General features: G+C 32.2%; 1 long non-coding RNA gene across 1 annotated transcript; it reads left to right on the top strand.

Moving 5' to 3' along the window:
* Window positions 1-891: 891 nt before the first annotated feature.
* On the top strand, window positions 892-11089 carry LOC127711640 (uncharacterized). Its single transcript, XR_007986818.1, has 6 exons — window positions 892-983; window positions 4088-4109; window positions 7658-7689; window positions 8723-8884; window positions 9112-9155; window positions 10379-11089. It is a non-coding gene; the product is annotated as an uncharacterized LOC127711640 (long non-coding RNA).
* The last annotated feature ends 13833 nt before the right edge of the window (window positions 11090-24922 follow it).

Here is a 24922-nt window from a genome sequence, read left to right as displayed (position 1 = left end):
TTCAAGTAAGTTTATTGAAGTCAATATTTTTTTCTGATCTGGACAAAAACATCAATAATTCGTAAAAGATTAAAACGTCAGACATATATGCTGTTAAACTCATTAATGTAAAATATAATTAGATGAGAAAAAGATAACTTGTACATGTATTAAGCAACATGATTTCAAAGAAAACAAATGCTTTATTTTGTTTTGTAAAGCCTGTCGTCTTGGCCTTCGTATATGTACGACATGTTTTTACATTGTTTCCTTATATGAATTTGTATACTTGTATTCCTTATTAAGTAAAATATTGGGGGGGGGGGGTTAATATATTTTTTTAAACTATTTTTATATGTCAATCTAATTAATTGCTATCAATTTATTTTAAGTGTACATACATTGTAGGAGCATTAGATGAACCACCGAACGCTGCAGGTAAAATTCTTTTGATAACATTTCCAAAACTATCCGAACAGGGTATATGTTCGATTTCAAATAAAACGGTGTTTTATAACCTATACTTGGTATATTTTTATATAGAAATTACTCATTCTACAAATGTATTGGGTTTTCAAATGTGCAGGAAATATGAACAGGCTTTTATTATAAAAGGCATTGTTTTATTTCGGAATACGTCTTCATCATGCCCATTAAAGACGCACTAGTAAATTGAACAATTAGAAGCGTCTGAATGGTTAACAAAGATTAAAAGCAATCAAAAAAGAAAACCCGTGCACTCCTCTTGAAGGACATATTATTAGTTCTTTGTGATTTATATATTATATCAATCTGCATGTACAAAATGCAAGACGTATCCCAATCAACATGATCTTATATAGAATTTTTACTAATAACCTAAATTCTTCACGCATAGCTAATTACTCGCAATTTCTATATTTCAGATGATATTAAAGTATCTGGAAGGCGATATATCTTCGGTTTTATTCTTGCAGTTATCATATCTGGCTGTCTTCTTGTTATATGGTGGCGCTTGAAAAAAGGTTTGTTTTGACAAACATAAAGTTTAAGCTCTCTGAAAAGCTGTGGAGTTCTTTGCAGTATCATACTTTGAAGTAAGATGTGGACGATATGGTTGTTTACGTATTAGGAAGATGTAATATATCCCATTTGTGTATATAATTATAAGTGTGGTATTAAACGACGATCTTCAACGGGACCTATGGTGGAATACCGAAATCCGTCCATCCACATGTTCCTCACTACCACTTACAAAATCTCAATATTATTGTTAATAATTCCCACACAAGTTTTAACGATAATGAAGGATGAGTTTATCGACATTGACTGGCTATAAAGCCCTCGCATGGTTGGTAATGTTGACGCAATATCAGGATTGACAGAAAAATTCTTTGGTGATGTCTTTTCAGAGTTACAAGACTTAACCGTTTGATTTGAGAACATGTTTCGCCTACCATGCACTTACTCTTAGACTAATATTCTTTGATTGATTTCCTAAACATTTTACATTCTTTAAGGATTGATAAATTGAAGCCCTTTTGATTTGGATGATTTTCTGGGTCGGCTTTCCAGAGTTGCGAGACTTAAATGTCAGATTAGAGTAAAATGTTTACATATTGTACCATCAATTGCGTATGCTTGAATTCTTTACTGGAAACTTTCCACATTTGTTTGAATAAGTGATAGTAGGATACCGTACAATTTTCTTCTTTTATTCCATATTTTTTGGACTTTGACCGTCAGATCAATAAAAGGCAATAATCTACATGTTATACACTAGATCTAGTATGATGCAAAATATAGCAATGTTAACCAGAAAAAACAAAAGTATTCATTTTTCGAGGGTTTCACACACATCAGTGTCTTTATTTACATGTTTGCTGTGTTGTTGTTCTTTTTGGATGCTCTTTCGTGACCAAGGATTTCTAAATTGTATTATATGATAGTAAAATAAAAGTAACCAGAACTAACTAAACCCATCAGTGAACAGAGAAAGGTGTCTTTTCATACATGATTATTATGACTGATGATATATCATTAAATATCGAACATAGGAAAACGAATCTTGTATACTGTTGATAAATTAAGCAGAGGAAATGCGTAATTAAATACGTCAGCGCTCAACCAACAATGTGCATCCAAAAACAAACATGAAGTAAAAAGTGTCGGTCGGGTCTTGAATACTCATGTTGTAATTTAATACCCTATCTTCCGTTTTTAATAACGTCTCCAGTCCATGACAGGTTCAAAATTCTGAATATCTCATTCTAGCCACAAAAAAAAAAAACAAAAAAAACAAAAAAAAAAAACAATTTTGCAACATCATAACGCAACCAATCTTAACCGGTATTTGTTATGTAATAATTTCAAGATCGCGTGAATATCGAATGAAACTAATAGCTTCTCACCGTGAGGCGAGGCAACAAGTAAACATGTTGTGATGACGATTGTTCAGATCATCGTTACAGTGACTTTAAAGAAATTTCCGTTTTTGGCGATCTATTCCTAATTATCATATGACCGATTTACTCATCGGCATTCCAAAAAAAAAAGGAAGATTCCAACTTTACCGGTGCATCATTTTTCATTTATACTTTTTTTAGCATTATCTATAAATTATGCTGTTAAAACGTTTTCTGCTTTGAAATTTGAAAACTAATTTTACAACATCAGACGTTCTACTTCTTGAATCATGTGTGCAGTCCTGATATTAATGTAGCAGATTCAGTTTTAAAAAGAAGGCAAAAGATACTAAGGGGACCATAAAAAAAAAATCGAAGTCAAATACAACAGGACAACACCGCGGCTAAAATGAATACAACGTAAATACAGACAACAGTATATAATAGATTACACAGAAAACTAAAGACTGATCAACACAGATCCTCACAAAGCCGGTGTGATATCAGGTACTCCGGAAAAGAAAACAAAACTTGTTTTCTTTTGATTCAACTTCTAAAAGTGTTGTCTTTAGTATGCATGAGATACAGGTTATTTCAGAAACACTCAGTTCATTGTCATGTTTTTTGTTTTTGTTTTATTTTTATTATATAATGAAATAGTTCAGTGGCAATTGTCAATGCGTTATATAAAATGTTGTGTCATGATGTTTAGGCACTAAAGTCTTCATTTGTTTTGGCTGATTTTATGATATGTTGGGCTTTGTCATTTTGTTAATAATAAATGAAATTATATTTTCTATAATTCATTTACACGTGAATAGCAGACTGAGTATGGATTCAGAGGTAGCAACCACAGTATCATTAGAGATGCGCCGATCTTAAAAACGCATTAATTATCCTTGCATAAGTTATTAAAAAAGGGAATTTTCTCTTTACGGCTACCTACAATGAATGATTTTATTTAGTTCAGCGTCAAGTATAATGTTAATATATTACCAGCCTGCCAGGCACTAAACTTAGCATGTATACATAATTTTTAAATGCAATGGGGTTTGTTAAATAAAATTAGTTCGCAAACTATCAGTCAGTATATAAGGCTTTTTTATTTTAACTAAATAATGAATTAAGAGTTTAGACTTGGATACTGTTCAATACTCTTACAAATCGCTCTTTTTGCATTCAATCGATTTGTTTTAATCTCAGACCATTAAAACAAACCTTGCCAGCATTGTACATAAAACAATGTAAACACCGTCTTAAACTAATTGCACAAATCATGAATTGAACGTAGCATATAGGGAATAGTTGTCTTTACAGGACCTTTCAAGTGAAATAGTTCTAACTAGAGAGAGACTTTGCTAATCTCATTTATGTGGGGAAATTTTAAGTTTAAATCAAACATTGTGTTACACGTCAAACAATCTGATATAAATATGGATCATGTGTTCAAGCTTATCTGATAATGATCTGACATCACTCCGTTCTACTTTCTGTTCTGGTGTTTATATCATCAGCCAAAGAAATTTCAGCCTTTAAGTATTTTGATGTTGTGTATCATTACAACTAAACCAGAGAATTCTCTAAAACGGAAAATAGAACGATGCGTTATCTTTCCATTGTATGCTCAGCGTTTATACGTGATTTTTCATTTCATTCAGATTGCACGTCAAACTAACTTAAAAGTATAATATTCCTTTAAAATTTGTTTGCATTATTTCAAAAAGCAAAGAAAAAGGAATCACATAGGTAACGTATTTTGATATACTTCAAATTAACAGTATGCAACCCTTGTGATTGAGTCGAAATAATCCGTAAATTAATAACTGCCTACTTTGGAGCATTCAATTTTGGAGAAAAACATTACATTTGATGTACTGTTCTTTAAAAAAATCATTGTTTTGCGCATGTCTCTTCCTAACGTCTTTTTTAATAAATCTTACTGTAACAAAACATGCCTTCAATATACACAACTGTCTTCGCCGGCAAATTTGGATTATTTCTATGTTAAAGTAGAGTTATTCCAAACTGAAGTAATATGTTATGAAAGATAATATGGTGATTTAGATGCAAGTTTTTTTTCCAATATAATCAAGTAGTTCCATGTATAAGCTCATTCATATTAGAATGTACATGATCTGTAATAATGACAAAATCAATTTGAAAATAACACGGCTTTATCATATATTGAAAAATTTATAAAAACATTAAATGTGTTTTCATTTTCTTCACGATAAATGAAATGAGGAGACCGGAAGGTTGTTTTCTTAAAATTATTTTAAAAAGTGTTGCTGTGTTTAATTGTTTACAAAACTTTTGAAATTTTGAAATACTAAGGCTTTTCTACCTCAGGAATAGATTACCTTAGCTGTATTTGGCAAAACTTTTAGGAATTTTGGTCCTCAATGCTTTTCAACTTCGTGCTTTATTTGGCTTTTTAAACTTGTTTGGATTCGAGCGTCACTGATGAGTCTTTTGTAGACGAAACGCGCGTCTTGCGTAAATACAAAATTTAATCCTGGTATCTATGATGAGTTTATTTATATCAAATTTTGATACCAGCAATGTCTCGAACAAGTTCAAAAATCAGCGCCTATCAACATTTTACAAAGGAGTTATGTCCCTTGGAAATAGTAATTATATGGAAAATTGCTTTGGAAGCGCTCTCAAGGCTACATTTCTTGAAGGGTCGTTAAAATAATCCACATCCACGTTAATAAATTTTGAATAGCATATTATACCTATATATCAATTTCATTGAAATCCAATGTTAAAAAGATGTTAGTGAATTTTTGGCAGCTACATATTTAAAAATAGTTGCCGACAGACATTTTACGTGCAAGGAATGAAATTGTAATAGCAAATTATACCTTTATTTCAATTTTCATTGAAATCAAATATCAAAAGGATGTGTTTCGAAACGTCGGTACGGACATGAAAATACGTATATTTTGTTATTAAAATTTGCTGTTACAAAAGTTTGGAAATTGTTTAAAATTTTGGAATATATCTCCCTCATGCAAAGCTATAATTCTTTGCCCGGCTTTAGCTATATTTTTTCCTCTTTTGGTTCAAAAGCTTATTCTTTATTCAGTAAGTTTTGGATATTCAAGTGTTTTGGCATCGAACATCACTGAAAAGACATGTATTGTCGAAATGCGCATCTGGTGCACAAAAGTTCGTACCGTTAATGTATTGTGTTTTTTTAAACTAAAACCTGTGTTGCTAAGAGGAATCTTTACAAGGGGTATAATTTTGAACATCCCATCATATTTGTATATCAATTATTGTTGCAATCCAAGAAGAAAAAGACTTTTTCAAAATTTGTGATTCTTTAACCGAAACTTTTTCTTCGTCATTTGTTTTTCTTCAAATTTTATATTATTAGGAATATGTATTGAATCTATATTTCATTTTTGGTTGAAAACCTAGCACACTGATGTGTCACTACATTGTTGTGATGCTTTAACAAAAACTAAAAAAATTTCTGCCAACTATTCCAATTTTTAAAAAATCTATTGCAACACTACGAATCAATTTGATATAATATACCTATCAATTTTTAATAATTCCTAGCTCATAAAGATGTTTCTTCATTTTATTTTTTTGCCGATTACAAATAGTATTTCTCACTATTTCAGATTTTTAAACATAAGAATATGTTATTTCTAAAAATGAATTGCCAGTTGGCACCAAAGAAATAATATGCGCGTTTACATTTTATGCACGACACCAATCTAAATGTCATACCTTCCCATACTTTTGGAGTTTGCGTGTAGACAAATTGTTGAAGTACAAAGACACAGATAGTGATTATACTATCTCAATACTAGGCCCTAATTACTTTGAAAATATTGAAAAAATGCATGAAATATATTCACCACGGTGACCATAGCATTTCTTGTTATGAAATCGATAATTGTTCCTTCCCTTCTTGACAAAGTTTCTTTTAGCCATACCGTATTTCTATATGTAATAAAAAGCGTCATTGATTTTTCTTAGTATCATTTCCATTCAGTTAAATCCAAAGAAGCATGTGTGTGTAATTGGTGTGTAATTTTGAATCTTCAACTACAATAGGGAAAAACTAAGCAATATAAATCTTTAAAAGACGTACTAGGTTGTAGGGTGTAACACAGACAAGGTTGTCATGCCTTGTGATTGAATGTGAACAAACATGCTTTTTGCGTATGACTTTGTTGTTGTCTCTCAAACCCTTTTTTTCAGAGTTCACTTTTTTATTTAAAGTTTTCTATCGTAAAGTTCTACCATTTTCAACATGGAACATGTTCGATACAACTACAAATATCTATTGTGTCGCCTGACAGAAAGATAATGCGAAATATAGTGACCAATTTGCACACTTCTCACATTGTATACTGACTTAACAAGACGATTACTTACCATGCTGTGCTTATTTTTTATTCGCTCGATTTCAAAAATAAGTATTAAACCAGGATTCAAAATTAGCATATTCCACTGTACAGTGAGAAATCTGCGGTCGACTATCCTTTAAAACAGTTTAATGAATTTCAGTCTTTTATAGCTTGAAATGTTACGTTTGTGTAAGTTCTGCATGAAGACTCCTAAACCTTTGATTTATATATTTAAAAAATGTGTAAAACATTTGCACTAAATTTTCTACTCCTTACTGAATAAAATGTTTAACACTGTTTAATACCTCTCCATTTCTCTATTAAACAAATATATGCACCTTTTTAATAGTTTCTGTACATATATTCACGTTTTCTAGTCTAAGATTAAATACGAAATCAGAAAATAGACAAACTGTATGCAATTTGAACTCTAGGTTATTATTCGATTACACATCACTGTCTACTCTGATTACCGAATCTATCGAAAACACTTGTCTTTTACAAATGAAAGATAGTTTGCATACAGTACAAATGAAAAGGAGATTTGTATGCCTCGATGAAACAACAATCCAACAAACTTTTTATATAGATTAGACCGTTGTATACTTTTTACACATTGTGACTTGGATGAAGAGTTGTATCAATGGCACTCATACCACCTCTTCTTATTACTAATTAAGACATTATTGAAGTCAATGTCTTCAACACTAGACATTCACAATTTCAAGAAGTAAATTGCTCGCAAATGTTGACCACTAGTGAATAAATTTTGAAAGGACAATCAAAGATCTGCCACCAACACAGAATATCATAATTATGAAAACTTAAATTTAACGACGTGTATCTTGATTTTGGACATTATGCATTTTACAATTAATATTCATTGAACAAAATAAAAAGTATGTTTATTGTTGTTTGTAGCGGTGCTAGAGAAAACGATCAACACGAATCAGGTAAAGAGATGACTTAATCATATTGTTTCCATGAATAAAATAAACAATTTATAAATTTCGTGCGTAAGAAGTGCCCTTCTGGATTTACCGTCATCTGGAACGCTAAAATGTTAACATTTGAAAGCTAGATATGCTTTAATACGCTGGAGAGTTAGGATCTATATAACCAAAAAGGATCTAAACAAAACAGCAAAATGCATATAAGGTCGATTTGGCCTGTAAGAGCTGCAACCTATTTTTATATTAATTTCTTATCTTATGAAAGGTGAATTTTACTTTGTTATATATTATTTGATTCTTAAACTTCTAATTATTTAATTTTTATCCGCACTAGAGACGTCTTTCCTTTCGACGTAACTGATACGTTGCAGTTCGTATCTGGTCTATCTCATAAACATACATGTATAATATAGAAAAAAAAGAAGATGTGATAAGATTGTCAATGGGACAACTGTCTACCAGAGACAAAATGATAATGTATCCTTAATGTTTAGTTACCTTAATTTGAGCTTGTTTCTTGTTAAACGCGACATAATCTACTTGGAATCATGTTATTACTATTTTGTACGTCCGATATTTTCTTTAGATATACAATATATAGTCATATAGTATTGGCATTCAAGAGAAGCAGAATCCTAAGTAAGGCAAAAAAAAAAAAAAAAAAAAAAAAACGACAAAAAGACTATCAACAGTCTACAGAACCTACGTATGAGCATCAGTTATGTCAAAGGTCCGGACGTCTCAATTTAAATTACATTTGGCCCATCAATTGTAAGTTAGTTCACACTTTTGATAGTAATGCTTTTATTGTGTTACTACGGATTTGCATGTTGCATTAAACGTTTAAAAATTCAACTGGAAATAAAAAAAAAATCTAGGTACGTTGCTGTAGAGTACATAATTCATCTCAACTGGAAAACGACATCATACGCATGTGGACTTTTTAAAATCTGGTCGAAGGTTCGAAAGTAGACAAAAACTTGAAGCAATATGACATGAATTACAGGTAAATTGTTCTCTTATTTATTTAAAGCTGGAGAAATTGTAAACAATCTGTATGGGTCTACCAATGATCTAGACGCATCACCATCAACATCTGGTGTCAGAACAGATGTATATTCTTCGATTAACAGACGCGAGCAAATGTTAGACAGAAAAAATGTGACGTACAATATTGCTGGAGAAGGCAAAAGAAGTAAGTAGTAAGGAAGTTTTCCTAGTTTTTGGTTGCCTTTTTTATGTATATATCCTTATTTATTTTGAAAGGAGGAATGTTTTGCATGTCATGAGCTTTACTTGTATGCTGCTTAATTTGACCACCAATTTTACGCTGTAAATCTGAAAATACCATATATGTATAAGTTTAGATCATATACAATAACAATTTCGATCGCTTTACTGTACGTTATTAATTTATTACAGGTCAAGTGGAGCTTACAGATGCAAAACAATGGAAAACGAATATTGTAAGGATATCAGTAAACCTATATATTCATGAGGCAAATTCATAAGAGTTTTGACATGTTTAATCTGGCTACATTAGGTCAACTGGTATAACTCATTTATATATAAAAAAAATAGACCTCGATATTGGCCTTTATAAGAATATTTAGTATCCTTTGTTGGAACTAAGTTATTTACGGAAGACCGTCGATGCATTATCTATCTAATAATGAGTTACCTTTAAAGGTTTTAAAATTATTTAACTTAATGTTAGTTGAATTAGGAATAGTTGTATATATCGTTAAGAAGTTTTTCAAAAATTTGACCTTTTTTGTTGAAGCAGTGTGTCAGAGTTGAACGTACACATGCATGACGGATACTTTTTATTTAATATCATGTCGATGCAGCCGCAAGATGGAATAAGAACGCAAAATTGAGTCGTTATATTTACAAGACTTTGATTGTCACTAGTGGAACAGGATCTGCTTACCCTTTTGGAGCTACTGGGATCACCCCAGTTTTTTTTATGTTTGTATTGCTCAGTCTTCAGTTATCAATGGAGTGTATTGTGTATGTCTTTTTTGTCGTCTTTAATTTTTTGCTATGGCATTGTCAGTTTCTCTCCACTTATGAGTTGTTTTTTTCTACTTGGTATCTTCTGCCTTCTTTTTTGTTCAGTCATTTATGTTTATGTGACGAAAGCCTTTGTCGTTTACTGTTATAAATGTTATATGTATAAAAGCATTCCCGTTAAAATGCAGTTTAGATGAGATGGAGTAGAACATATATAAATATTGAGGAATTGGAAAGCTGGAATCGTTTTGATCAAAATCACTAGTTTGATAGTGGTTCCTCTACATTAGAATTACAAATCAGCTCGAGTGTCGTTTTTTTCTTTTTTTTCGATTTTCTTTTCGTTGTAATCCTTTCGTGTGAAGGTTGCTATCGACGAATGAATAAGTTTTTTATACTGTGTATAACAATGTCGTAATCTTAAATAATTAAAGCATCATTCATCTACACATAAATGTAAATCTTCCTTGGTCTTAGTTTTTTGGGGTTTTACTTATGTGTTAAATTGTAGGGTTAGGTCAACTTATTCAATTTAAAATGTTTATGACGTCACAGTGACTGATTTAATATTATTATCCAACAAATCGAACGAACAATTTGTTGAATGCATGTATAAAGACGGTCAATATTAACACAACTGCCATGCGTTCACAATCAATAACTTTTATTTCAGGCAACATGTTCATCTGAATTGAATTATGTTGAGGTTGAATTTGGTCGTGAACAACCAAAAGGTAAATATTTGATTCATGGAGCAGACAACAGGACACCATATGCAGACATCGACTTTTTAGCAAAAGCAGAGCCACTCATTAGTTCAGATGAGGATGACAAAGGTTCAAATAGCGGGGTAAACAATGACGAGGATTTTGTGTCTCTAGAGGACGTTCAGCAGTGGAACATTACTGCAGACTGATATTTTATTTTGTCTTTTTATTTTTTATCTATTTTGTTGCTATCTTAAGTATTTCATAAGTTTGTATTACTAAATAGATTGTTATGGAGTGGGAAGTAAAAAGCAACTTTTGAAATGTCAAATGTATCCGCCCCATATGAGAAACTCTCACAGTGGTTGATTTTGAACAGCTAGTAAATCGCATATATTTTTTTGAGGATATGTTGTTTATTGATAGGTCTCCGATAGCCGCTGTTATATTACTAACATTTTTTTTTTGTATCTCGGGGCGATTCAAAGCTTGGCATATTGTAAAGACACTGGCACGTTGGCATCTAGATATCTTAATATTTTTTTTTTGTCGTTGGGTTGCTCTCCACTCAATTATGGGTTTTACTGACAGATAGGAGAAAACCAAGCTATCCATATCTTTATAACCCAGTCAATCCTTGGTTTTTAATGGTTATTTTACTCAAGGGATCATATAAAGAAGCCTGAACATACCTTATCTTTTAAAATAATTAATACGGATTATTGGTAATGCCTGCCGTCAAAAACGGTAAGAAAAGCTTAAATTTGTTTAACCAAAAATAACGGGTTATAACTATTGATTTTTTTTAATTGAACATGATGCATCTAAAAAAAGATGGTGTTTTTAATAAACTTAGCCTTCGGGTTACGGGATATTGCTCAAATGATTCAGTGGGATTGGTTCCCTTGAAGAAAGGTACTTAATATCGATAGTTCCTGGTGATGTTGTCTTGAAAAACAGTTGATTTGAACATCATTTTAGCTCACCTGGCCAAAAGGGCCAAGTGAGCTTTTCTCATCACTTGGCGTCCGTCGTCCGTCGTCGTCGTCGTCGTCGTCGTCCGTCGTCGTTAACATTTACAAAAATCTTCTCCTCTGAAACTACTGGGCCAAATTAAACCAAACTTGCCCACAATCATCATTGGGGTATATAGTTTAAAAAATGTGTCCGGTGACCCAGCCAACCAACCAAGATGGCCGCCATGGCTAAAAATAGAACATAGGGGTAAAATGTAGATTTTGGCTTATATCTCTGAAACCAAAGCATTTACAGCAAATCTGACTGGGTAAAATTGTTTATCAGGTCAAGATCTATCTGCCCAGAAATTTTCAGATGAATCTGACAACCTGTTGTTGGGTTGCTGCCCCTGAATTGGTAATTTTAAGGAAATTTTGCCGTTTTTGGTTATTATCTTGAATATTATTATAGATAGAGATAAACTGTAAACAGCAATAATGTTCAGCAAAGTAAGATCTACAAATAAGTCAACTTGACCAAAATAGTCAGTTGACCCCTTAAGGAGTTATTGCCCTTTATAGTCAATTTTTAACCATTTTCGTAAATTTTTGTAATCTTTTACAAAAATCTTCTCCTCTGAAACTACTAAGACAAATTTAACCAAACTTGTCCACAATCATCATTAGGGTATCTAGTTTAAAAAAATGTGTCCGATGACCCCGCCCGCGAACCAAGATGGCCGACATGGCTAAAAAATAGTACATAGGGTAAAATGCAGTTTTTGACTCATATCTCTGAAACCAAAGCATTTAGAGCAAATCTGACGGAATAAAATTGTTTATTAGGTCAAGATCTATCTGCCCTGAAATTTTTAGACCAATCAGGCAACACGTTGTTGGGTTGCTGCCCCTGAATTGGTAATTTTAAGAAAATTTTGCAGCTTTTGGTTATTATCTTGAATATTATTATAGATAGAGATAAACTGTAAACAGCAATAATGTACAGCAAAGTAAGATCTACAAATAAGTCAAATGACAAAATTGTCAATTGACCCCTTAAGGAGTTATTGCCCTTTATAGTCAATTTTTTACAATTTTCATAAATTTTGTAAAGTTTTTAAGAATGTTTAGTAAAGTAAGATCTACAAACACATCACCATCACCAAAACACAATTTTTTCATGAATCCATCTGTGTCCTTTGTTTAATATGCACATAGACCAAGGTGAGCGACACAGGCTCTTTAGAGCCTCTAGTTTTTATACTTGACAGGTTAGCGGTACTGACTGCATACAGTTTGTAAATATTGTCTAATTATCATGGCTTCTGCCCATGGAGTATATCAGACCAGATTATAATTATCGATGTTACCCTAAAGATAGTGTATATAGTATCAGCAAATTTTATTTCAAGTTGTCTAATTTTTTTTTTATTACATACTGCAATAGTTTTATATTTGTAACTAAATTGTAAGAAACTCATTGTTTAACCATTGTCCAATTTCATCTGATTAATAAACCTTTTATGTAAAAAAGAACTAAATTTAGAGTTGTATATCAAATAAACCTGTGCAAATTATTAAATTACATATTCGAAAGCTTATTAGGGATTTATGCATGTCCTTACATTTCCCTTGAAAATTATTAAGAAACTAGGAAATTTCAACCCCCTCGGGCTAGCTTGAGACCTGGGATAAATTCGGTTTTGTTAGGTTCGTTTTGGTCATATGGCCCCTAACATATTAAGGTATTTATAGGCTCTTGGCTTTTAAATGTTTTGAATTTAACGTTTCTGATGATCCAGATAAGCGCTTCTGGGTAGTTCTTTTTTTTTTATTTATTAATGTCACATGAAACAATTATCACGATTGTGATTTAAAATATCTATTTTAAAAAATCATGACCATGCATTCTCATTTAACAATAAACAATCGTGGGATTGAATTCTTAGAGAGAGATTAATTATAAGGAATTGATTATTTTTTTAATCTCAAGTATATGAAACAATTTAGATAATTCAATGAGAGAAATGCGAATTATCTAAAACAGATTTTCATTTGCATGCTGCAACTGAGTTAAAACATTTGTATATAAAGTTAAAACTTTACAAAAAAGTCAGATAACTACAAAACAGAAGTGTTACCAATACTTCCCCTAGTTGCCCAAATATGCCCAAAAAAATTTGGGGTATCCTCTTAAAAATGATTTGAGCGTGCAGTTTAACATTTCTGTTTTTTTTTTTGTCAAATCATACTTAAAAAGATGTAATCAACTTTATATAGCTGTTATATATTATTATTGCTAAATTGTTGTTTATGATATTTGTTAGTTGTGTATTGTTGTGTAAAGTGTGTTCTGGTGCTTTGCTGTTGTACCACTGCCCAAGGTAGTGGCAGGTTAGGCGGCTGCTAACATGTTTAACCCCGTCACATTAAACGTGTGCTTGTCCCAAGTCAGGATCCTATAATTCAGTTATTGTCGAAAGTTGCTGTATATCATATTTAGTTTTTGTTTATTGTTAGTTTCCTCGTTTGAAATGGGTGTTATTTGTCATTTTGGGACCTCGTATAGCTTGCTGTGCGGTATGGGTTTTGCTCATTGATTAAGGCCGTTCGGTGACTCATTATAGTTGCATACTTCTACGTCATTTGGTCTTTGGTGGACAGTTGTTTCATTGTCAATCATTGCACATTTTTGTTTTTATATTGATTTGTTAAATATTCTTGAAGACTTGTTTTTAACAAGACCGGTTTCCATCTCTTACAAATAAAGGTTATGTTCACGAAAAGGAAACTGTTCACTCTGAATGTAGCGTTTAAATAAAACGATAGATAGAGGCTATTTTGGAAATATAGCTTTCTTTGCGCATAATCATTCCTTTTTTAACAAGATTTTGTTGAAAAACATATACGTAAAATAAATTAATAAACGCCGCAGGAAAAAATTGGCAATTCGATTGGCAACAAAATACACGATTAAGAGAAAAAGATACAAGGGCGTATGAAAAGCAACTAATTACCAGACCTATCCTTGCAAGAGAAAACCGATGGGTGCAACACGCGGAGCGGAAACTTCTTACCGGAGCACCCGAGTCATCTAGGGGTTCTTGTTGCTCGATCTGTCTTAAGTTTTCTATGTGATGTTTTGTAATTATTGTTATTTTTCCTTTCGTCGATTTTAGGCGCCCGCTGGTATTGTCTGTTTTTATTTGACCTATGGTTTTTGTAACTTTTGTAACTTTTTTCGATTCGCTTTATTTATGGTGATTATTTTTTTTTGTGTGATTCCAAACCTTTAGAATAACTTCAGGACTTAACTGTTATATAAAAAAAAAACACTTAAATAGTTTCTGGTATTTGAACACCGCTTAACTGAACGTAAATATCTTTTAAATTTGAGATGGCAAGAGTATGGAAATATGATTTATTTTTTTATTTATTTAGGAATTATATAAATTCCTTGTGTGGAGAACTAAAATGTAATTGCAGCTCGTGTCGTGTTCTTTCAGTGCTGCAATATGCCTATTTTTTCCTTTTTCTTTTTTTGGCCTTTCGCTTTACATATTTGTATATTTTACATTATATATAGCTGTTTTTTTAAATGGCAGAACTTAACAATTTTACTGCATATTTGATATAGTGTTGGTTCACTCAGTCGTCGCACATTGAGGTGCTGCTTGTTAAAAGTGCGCACCAGAGCTTATGTTATTATTGTTATTGTGTACCTATATGCTGACTTTATAATTAAAATATACTTATTACTTATATACTTACTTGCTAACTCTCATGACTACTCCGACATGCATATGACTAATAAAAGGCTTAAATAATTTATCGAGACACCAAAACTTTGGGTAATTTCGTACTATTTACAGAATCATTATAAATTAGCAACCTGACCCCAAGCCAGATAAATTACCAGTCGAAAACATTCCGAAAATAGATAAAAGAAATAAAGGTTGTATAGAATAAAATAAAAACAATTTAGAAACGGGGTATGATTGCCAATGAGTTAACTATGGACCCATAGGTAGGCTTATGTTGCACCCTTCCCCCTAGGATCCATGTTTACAAAGTGTTTTGAGGTAGTATATATATATATATATAAATACAGCACAAACAACATTTTCCAAAAGACCAAAAAAGTGAAAAAGTATATTTTAACAAAACGCATTTGACTAACAGGTCGAACAACAAATGTTCTTAAATCCTGCTGACTGCCATTGGCGATTGCCAAATAAACGGATCACAAGGTGTTATAAATGGATCTTAACTATAAATTGTATACCAAACAGAAAACAGTAAACTTGCGGCGAAGATGGTATACCGCAAACAAAGGTGCAAAGATTTTTTGTACACCATATCCGGATTTCGACAATTAATGTCTCTTCAGTGATGTTAGGAATCGAAATGGTTATTGGAAGGCCACATAATTTACCTCAATTTAGGATAGACTCTTGAATTTTGAGGAGTCAAAATAGGATGAACGGATCATATAAACCCGAAGGCAAATATAATACAAGCCCAAACGAAAAAATATAAACAAGTCTAAATTGAAAACAACGTTCAAACCTATGATTGCGTTGGATAAAAACCGCAATTTTTATACGTGTGCATGCAAAACAAATTTCTTGTTAGAGGGGTCTAAATACAGGAAAATGTTGTTTGTGCTGTATTTAGACCCCTCTAACAAGAAATTTGTTTTGCATGCACACGTATAACAATTGCGGTTTTTATCCAACGCAATCATAGGTTTGAACGTTGTTTTCAATTTAAACTTGTTTATATTTTTTCGTTTGGGCTTGTATTATATTTGCCTTCGGGTTTATATGATCCGTTCATCCTATTTTGACTCCTCAAAATTCAAGAGTCTATCCTAAATTGAGGTAAATTATGTGGCCTTCCAATAACCATTTCGATTCCTAACATCACTGAAGAGACATTAATTGTCGAAATCCGGATATGGTGTACAAAAAATCTTTGCACCTTTGTTTGCGGTATACCATCTTCGCCTCAAGTTTACTGTTTTCTGTTTGGTATAAAATTTATAGTTAAGATCCATTTATAACACCTTGTGATCCGTTTATTTGGCAATCGCCAATGGCAGTCAGCAGGATTTAAGAACATTTGTTGTTCGACCTGTTAGTCAAATGCGTTTTGTTAAAATATACTTTTTCACTTTTTTGGTCTTTTGGAAAATGTTGTTTGTGCTGTATTTAGACCCCTCTAACAAGAAATTTGTTTTGCATGCACACGTATAAAAATTGCGGTTTTTATCCAACGCAATCATAGGTTTGAACGTTGTTTTCCATTTAGACTTGTTTATATATATAAATATATATATATAAGTCTGAAAATTTAACCCAACAGTGCAAGAGTTAGATTTTTATGCTGACAAACGGGATTCCAACTCACACCTTTGATACACCACAGCACTAATCGCTTAGCCTCATGTCCAGCGCTCTAGACCACTCGAGCACATCCGCTATATAAATATAACTTCAATAGTTGTAGTGTAACCTTATCACGTAAGTCGAATCTAGATATGGACATAAGACATGTGTTTTAAGCGTGTGTAGATGTTATATTATTTTTTTTATACACAATGTATTTTCATTATATATTACATGTAACATCATAAATGTTAATAAAAGAACAGAGTCCCCATGTCCCCGCGTTGCACATATTTTATCTATCCAGGGGCAATAACTAAAATCAAAAACAATATTTTCTGTTGTTCTTTAAAACAATTTATAAATAAAAAGCGTGCACGGGGGACAAAATGGGGATCGTACAAGAGATATACGCGTATTTCAAATGCTACCTGGTTCCCTCTTCTGCTTTTTCGTTTAACGTAATTTCTGTCTTCCGGAGCAGTCATGCAACATCTTTTGGCATACACAGATATGGAAAGGTCTCAGCTATCCAATCAATCCACAGGCAGTCAGTAGTTAAGTGTCGGTTCTGAAAATTGTAGCACTACCCCTTGAAAATTTGAAAAAAAAATGTAAAATATTTGTGTCATTTTCATTTAGATGTTCTTTATGGGAACACCAACTTTTTTTAGCAACATCTTAGTGTTACATTTAACTACACACAAAAAAAATGTGGATTGTGTCCACAGATGATGCCCCCGCTTGCATATCATATAGTTATAAAGGGACATAACTGAAGAACAGTAAAAGTGACGCTACCCAAATTTGAACTTGATCTGAGTTTTGTGGTAATAAGCATTGTGTGTAAGTCTCATAACATTTGGTTGAGGCTAACTTAAGTAGAGAACAGAAACGAAAAATTCAGCAATTTTTCTATTTGTAAACACTCAAAATTCTAGAACAGTTGTGTATAAGTTTTATAACATTTGGTTGAGACAAACTAAAGTTAGAGAACGGAAACGAAAAATTCAGCAATTTTTATGTTTATAAAGGGACATAACTCAAGAATGGTAAAAGTGACGCCACCGAATTTCGTACTTAATCTGTATTATGTAGTAATAAGCATTGTGTATAAGTTTCATAACATTTGGTTGAGGCAAACTAAAGTTAGAGAACGGAAACAATATTTGTACTTGATCTTAGTTTTGTGGTAATGAGTATTGTGTATAGGTTTCATAATGTTTGGTCGGGGCAAACTTAAGTTACAGAATGGAAACTAAAAATTTTGCAATTTTTCGATTTATAAAGGGGCATAACTCAATAATGGTTAAAGTGACACTACCCAAATTCAACTTGATCTGTGTTTTTTCAGTGGAAGGCAAAATTAAACATTGCATTGTATAAAGCATTGATTGTAGTTGATTTAACTATAATCGTGGACAATTTTAAAAGGTACTTGAATAATGACATTGATATTTTTGGGGAAAAAAATGAAAAATATAGCAATTTTTCCATTTGTAAAGGAGCATAACTCTAGAACAGTAAAAGTGACGCCCCAAAAATCAAACTTGATCTGTGTATTGTGGTAATAAGCATTGTGTATAAGTTTCATAACATTTGGATGAGGCAAACTTAAGTAAGAGAACGGAAATGAAAATTTTTGCAAATTTTCCATTATAAAGGGGCATAACTCTAGAACGGTTAAAGTGACGCCACCAAAATTCAAACATGATCTGTGTTTTTTGGTAATAAACATTGTGTATAAGTTTGATAACATTTGGTTGAGGCAAACTTAAGTTAGAGAACGGAAACCAATTTTGGGACGTACGGACGGACGTACGTACGTACGGACGGACGGACGGACAAGGGTAAAACCTAATGCCCCTCCGCTTCGGCGGGGGCATAAAAATAATGTTTGTGTGAAATATGCCTGTTTTGAATCATTTTGTAGTCACAATTTATGAAAAATTGAAAATTTAATGATTTTCGAAATTTTCCAGATTTTCTAAACTTTCCTCTTTAAAATAAATATGAATCTTTTTACATGAAATACACTTGTGTAATCAAAAGAGCAATGTATCAGCTCGCTTATATACACGTGAGTTTTTTATATTTCACAGGACAAATGTGACAAGAAATGAAAATACCACCCCTACCCACTATAAATTTGTGGCAAGTCTAATGACATTTGAAAATTTTACTCTATAAATCATTAAACTGATTAATACTTTAAGAGAAATGAGTTGTAACTATACAAAAAGAGTATACTTTACATCATATGCATCTAACTGCTTTAATTCAAAATTTCGTGGTCAAAATCTGGAAAAATGGACAATATCGGATTTTCATATTTTTCAGTTTTGTCCAAAATTCGTCTTATTTTTCGTTTTTGGTCTTTGATAGATTATTTTTACACGAAATATTTTGCATCTTATCAAATTGGCCAATGTATTAGCCTTTGGTTGAACACTCAATATTGATATTTTTCTATAGAACAGTCACAAATCATAAAACTTTACTATTGGGCATTATTCGGCTTAGGTATGTTGTTGTTGTGTCCACATTTCGTTCGTTTTGGCCTTTGATAGACGATGATTCATTACACGAAATATTTTGGTCTAATCAAATAGGCCAAAGTATTTTTTTTATTCAATACCAAATATAGATTTTTTTTCTATAGAACAATCATCGTCTGTTTATAAGTACTCTCCTACTCCTTACACATTTGGGTAAAAAGCTAGTATAATTGACATCATAAATATTCAATTTGATAGGGATTCTTTGTGATTTTGTTGCAGATCTATATACAATGAACCAACTCAATCAACTGCTTCTCTTTCACTTGTATCACTTGCATTAAGAGAATACTAGATTCATTATCCTCGTTCCTATCCTCACTACCTGACTCTTCCCCCTCTTTCAAGAACATCTGCAAGACGTGTGGTACAGATTTAATTTCGAACCTTTTTGAATAAAAATATCATTTACAATTTGCCAATCATGCCCATCTACAGTATCTGGGATATCTGGTGTCCAGATACCAACTTGGTAGATCACTCTGTATGTGTGCTCTGTCAGCGCTTTTTTACATGGAGGAAGCATACTTATTTTCACTTTAGATCGTTATGTTTAAGCTCATGCACCAGCTTGGATGCAAACAATATTCAAGTGGATATTTATCAGCACAAATATAACTAACCGCCATCACCGCCACTCCTCCCCCACTCCCCCTCCCCCTCCCCCTCCCCCTCCCCCAAAAAATAATAAAACAGCAGCGGCTGTCAAATTTATCCTAAAATTTGTTTTTAATCGGACTACTCAAATCATAGTCACAATAAATTCAACAAAAATAAAACAAAAACAAGTTACCACTTTAAATTTCATTAAATATTGCGTTATGTAAATTGCAAATGTATCATATTAATTCTTGTTAAGAAACCAATTCGACAATTCAAAATACCAGTAATGTGTCTTTAAGAATGAATGGCATAAGGGAAGAAAGACGCAAAATTTGTACTGCCACTGCAAAATGAGAGTTTCTTTTTGAGCTGAGAACAACATTTTACGATACTGTTGTCAGGTCATTAAAGATTGCATATTTTGGCTTTAATATTAATTCACTTATAGGGTCTTTGCATCGGAATTAAACACATTTATTCTAAAACCAGTTGTGGGCATGACACGGGTTATGTTCTTCTCATATATTTTATGACGGTATAATACTAAACCCCTAACAGGAGGGATTGTGCCTGATATTCATATGATGAAGACATAATCTTTTAATCAGTGTAATTGAGGTCTGGAGCTGGCATGTCAGTAACTGCTAGTAGTCTGTTGTTACTTATGTATTATTGTCATTTTGTTTATTTTCTTTTGTTTCCTATTCTGACATCGGACCCGGACTTCTCTTATACTGAGGTTTACTGTACGTACTGTTGTGCGTTTGTTTTTTCTACATTGGCTAGAGGTATAGGGGGAGGGTTGAGATCTCAAAAAACATGTTTAACCCCGCCGCATTTTTGGGCTTATTCTCATTTCGCCTTAGCTGTCAAAATCATTATATAAAATTAATCCCAGTTCGCCTTAGTACAAATTTTCAGGTACACAAGAATTAACTAAGGCAAAATGGGAGCTTGTGTAAACAATGTAATTAAGTTATTTTTTGTTTGTATTGCAATTAGTTGATATTTGTTTTTTTGATGCCAAATTCTGCCATGAAATACTTTTTAAAAGAAGATGTTTTTTTTTTAAATTTTTGGTGTCTACCCGATTGTCCCACTTTTTAAATAATTCTTTTTTATAGTTGCACTTCTTTTTCTGAATATTTATTTGTTTACTTCTGCGATATATTTTGTATATAAAGTCTTATTAGAGATGACAAATAGGATACGGAATATTTCATATTTTAATGAATAAATAAAGACAAATATCACACAATCATAAAAAATATTTTATTTCTGAATCAGCACTGAATTACAAGCACACACAATTTTAGATTAGCATACTAATAGAGAAAATGTACATGTAATAAATAATTGCATGAGAAAAAAGCACTGATACATAAAACATAAGAATTATTTCCATAAACATAAATAAATAGTACTATATATGATAGTTCATATTGTGAAAAACAAGGTACTGATGTACACATTTGAATGTTCAAAATTCATTTAGTTTCCAAGTTTAAGGATGTAGTAAGCTGCATCACCATACTGAATATAGTCAGTTGTACCATTATGTAGGTTTTCCTTCAAAGTGGTGAATCTTTCTTCTACTTCTCTATACTTTTTAGCTTTTCCCCTCATCTTGCCACCTGCTGCATACTGTGCTTTCTTTACCTCGTTAGCTGCTTGCTCTTTCTTGAACACATTGATAATTTCAAATATGTTTGGATGTGCTGTTTTGACCCTCTTTTTCAGCTTGTTATGCCAGCCCTCTAAATGATTATTTATCCTGGGTCCTTCTGTTTGGTGGTGGTTCCAGGTTGGTTGTGGGTATCTGCCCTCTATCCATGTCAGAATTACATAGTCGGTTAATATGGTGCAATCATCTGTCTGTGGTGCGTTTTCCAAGGCGTGTAACCAAACGATCTAAGGGTAGTAATGGTAAGGCTGCTGCACGACGGACGAGTTTGTTGACATCAGGGACATCTTTGTATTGAGTTTGAAGCCCATATTCTTGTGTCTTTTTCCATATGGCTTTTGCGTAGTGGAACAAGCAACCTTTGAGTTCTGCGTTTGGAAAGACATGAGCAACTGCATTTCTGGATGCATATTAACACAATTTTAAAGATTTTTTTATTATTTTATTTTTTTATTATAGTTTTTGTTTAATATATATGCTAACATGTCTGTGGGAAAACATTTTTTTTTTGTTGTTCTTTTTAACTTTTTGTGTTGCATAATGTAAAGTTTTCTAATTGCATAAAATTCATAAAATTGCAACTTTTATTAAATTAAACACAAGAGAAGCAACTTTCGTACTGACTAATGTTTTTATTGAAGATTTTTTTCTGATTTCACAACTTTTGAAATCATAAAAATTGTCACTTTTAATAAATGAATATAAAAATAATAATTCAAGAGAAACACTTTCTTAATTACAGGTTGTTTAAATTGTTATAAAAACACAGAGGTTTAATTTGTTTATTTAAATTTTTTATCTTAATTCACATTTCGCCTTAGTTCAATTCCCATATCGCCTTAGTATTTTTTTTACCTTTTTTACCTGGAATTCACAGCTAAGGCGAAATGGGAACACACCCATTTTTGCGCCTGTCCCAAGTCAGGAGCCTCTGGGCTTTGTTAGTCTTGTATCATTTTTAATTTTAGTTTCCTGTGTACAATTTGGAGTTTAGTATGACGTCCATTATCACTGAACTAGTATACATGTTTGTTTAGGGGCCAGCTGAAGGACGCCTTCGGGTGCGGGAGTTTCTCGCTGCATTGAAGACCCATTGGTGGCCTTCGGCTGTTGTCTGCTCGGTTTACTCCTGGTTTGCCCACTTTTAATTATACCAATTATCTATTAGTAAAGAAAACAAAAAAGACAAAAGGTTTAATGAGCATACAATTGTATAGTCTGTTCCAACTTGGGTATATAGTTTATTAGTGTTTTCTATATATTTTTTATTTTACATTTTCATTTGTATAGAAAAATGATAAATAAATCAAATATTTTTTCTCTCAATAATTTAATATCAATTCAATCGATTCATTTGTGTACAACAGTTACTAATGATTAAACATTGACATTCAGTTATAAAAGTGTCTTAATTATTCCATAGTTTTTGAATGATTTTCATATAAATACATCAATACAAGTTGTCTTTTATTGCAATCATAATTTATATAATATATGAATCAAGTTTATATAAATGCATTGCATAAGGAAATAAATAAAGTTATATGGTAAAATAAGTAATATGGGGCACTATATGTATAATGATGGGAAATGCAATCTTTTTTTATATATATATTTCAAAAGTCAAAAAACAATATATTAACAAAGTCAGTAATTACAATATTTCACGAAGTTGTTCAGTTCAAATGGAAAAGATGGGGTGCTGCGTCAGAGTAGTCTATCACGATGAGTCCTTGTTGGTATCTGTCTTTCAGTAGTTGGAGTCTTGTGTCTATTACTCTGTATCTGCGTCTTTTTGGTGGGCGGACTCCTCCTGCTGCATACTGGATAATGTTACATTCTGTCAGTACCTGGGTCTTCTTCAGTTACTCAATGATCTCGTACATGTTGGGGTTGACATGTTGGAGTCTCTTCTTAATTTTGATGTGCCATCCTTCCAAGTGATTGGTGGTGCGTGGTCCTTCTGTGTAGTAATGGTTCCATAGAAAGCGATATCCTTCAACCCAGAACTCTGTCACGTCATCAGTAAATGATGTTGTAGCGGGTATGTTGTCAGCTTCACCAATGTCTTCTAAAGTTTTAAGCTAAACAGCCTCAACAAGGCGGGTTGGAAGGTGTAATACCACCATCGATTTCCCCCTATTAGTCTTTGTAAAATTTGCACTTTTTAAAAAATTGTGCATAATTTATCTGTGTTTCAAATAAAGAAATACTTGGCATGAGTAAAGTTTGTTATCCTGTCCAGTACTATGGTTGCTGTTTAGTAGTCAGTTAATTCTGTTTCTGGTGAAGTTGTAACTGATGTTGGTGTGTCAAATGTAAAGCTTTTCAGAACAGTATATTTATTAAAAATTAAAAAAAAATAAATTGAATAATAAAGAGAAATTTAAATGACATTTATTCTAATCTTCACTTTCATTATTTTACTTTTTTACTTTTTTTTCAGAATGTACCAACAATGAAAACTATTCGCTGATAAAGTGTAAAAATAATATACATTTTCTATACACACATTGGTCTATTTTTTACTTGTTTTTTTGTAAAATACATGATACATTTTCCTGCTAAAAACTTTATAAGATATAAAATATTTTTGCATTTTTCCTTGATTTAATAGCAGATTGTAGTATCTTTTTTAAAATTTTACAGGTAAAATAAAAGGTAAAAAATATGACTATAATTCAGAAATAAACTATAATTGTTAAAACAGCAAATCCCCCTATGTTTACATATGCATGTAATTAAAAGTGGGCAAACCAGGATGACACCGTCTGCTCTATGGTCGGGTTGTTGTCTCTTTGACACATTCCCCATTTCCATTCTCAATTTTATTTTCTAACAAGTATTGAGAATCTAGCACCCCTTATTATGCCATGACGAATTTGTATACTCTGCACAGTAAAACGGACATCACCTACCGCTCAAACGACTGGACACGAGAGGTAATAAAAGATGACCATATTTGTATTCCGCAGACTATCCTTTAATAATATATTTTACTGACTGTTATGATTAATCAGTCAAATGCCGGTGTAGGGTTTTTTAACAACACTTCAAGTCTTCAAGTCTTGTTGTTATATCTTGTTCTTAAAGTCTTTGAGATTTCCTGAAGATATAATGTTTATAAATTGCTCCTACACATGGGTTAAAAAACAATATCTGTCAGATTTTAGGCCATTTCCCATTCTAAAATGAAAACAAGATGTGAGGCATACGTCAAAGATATAGCATCCTTCAATCACAACTTACAAGACATCTAAAAGTTAATGCCAAATACAAAGAGATGTCAATGGATTTGTTTAAGAGTACTGCTCTTGTT

The sequence above is a fragment of the Mytilus californianus genome, unplaced genomic scaffold (assembly GCF_021869535.1).
Source record: "Mytilus californianus isolate M0D057914Y unplaced genomic scaffold, xbMytCali1.0.p SCAF_8, whole genome shotgun sequence".
Taxonomy (NCBI): domain Eukaryota; kingdom Metazoa; phylum Mollusca; class Bivalvia; order Mytilida; family Mytilidae; genus Mytilus; species Mytilus californianus.
The sequence above is the reverse complement of the archived record's forward strand: the minus strand, read 5'-3'. Positions and strand labels throughout refer to the sequence as shown.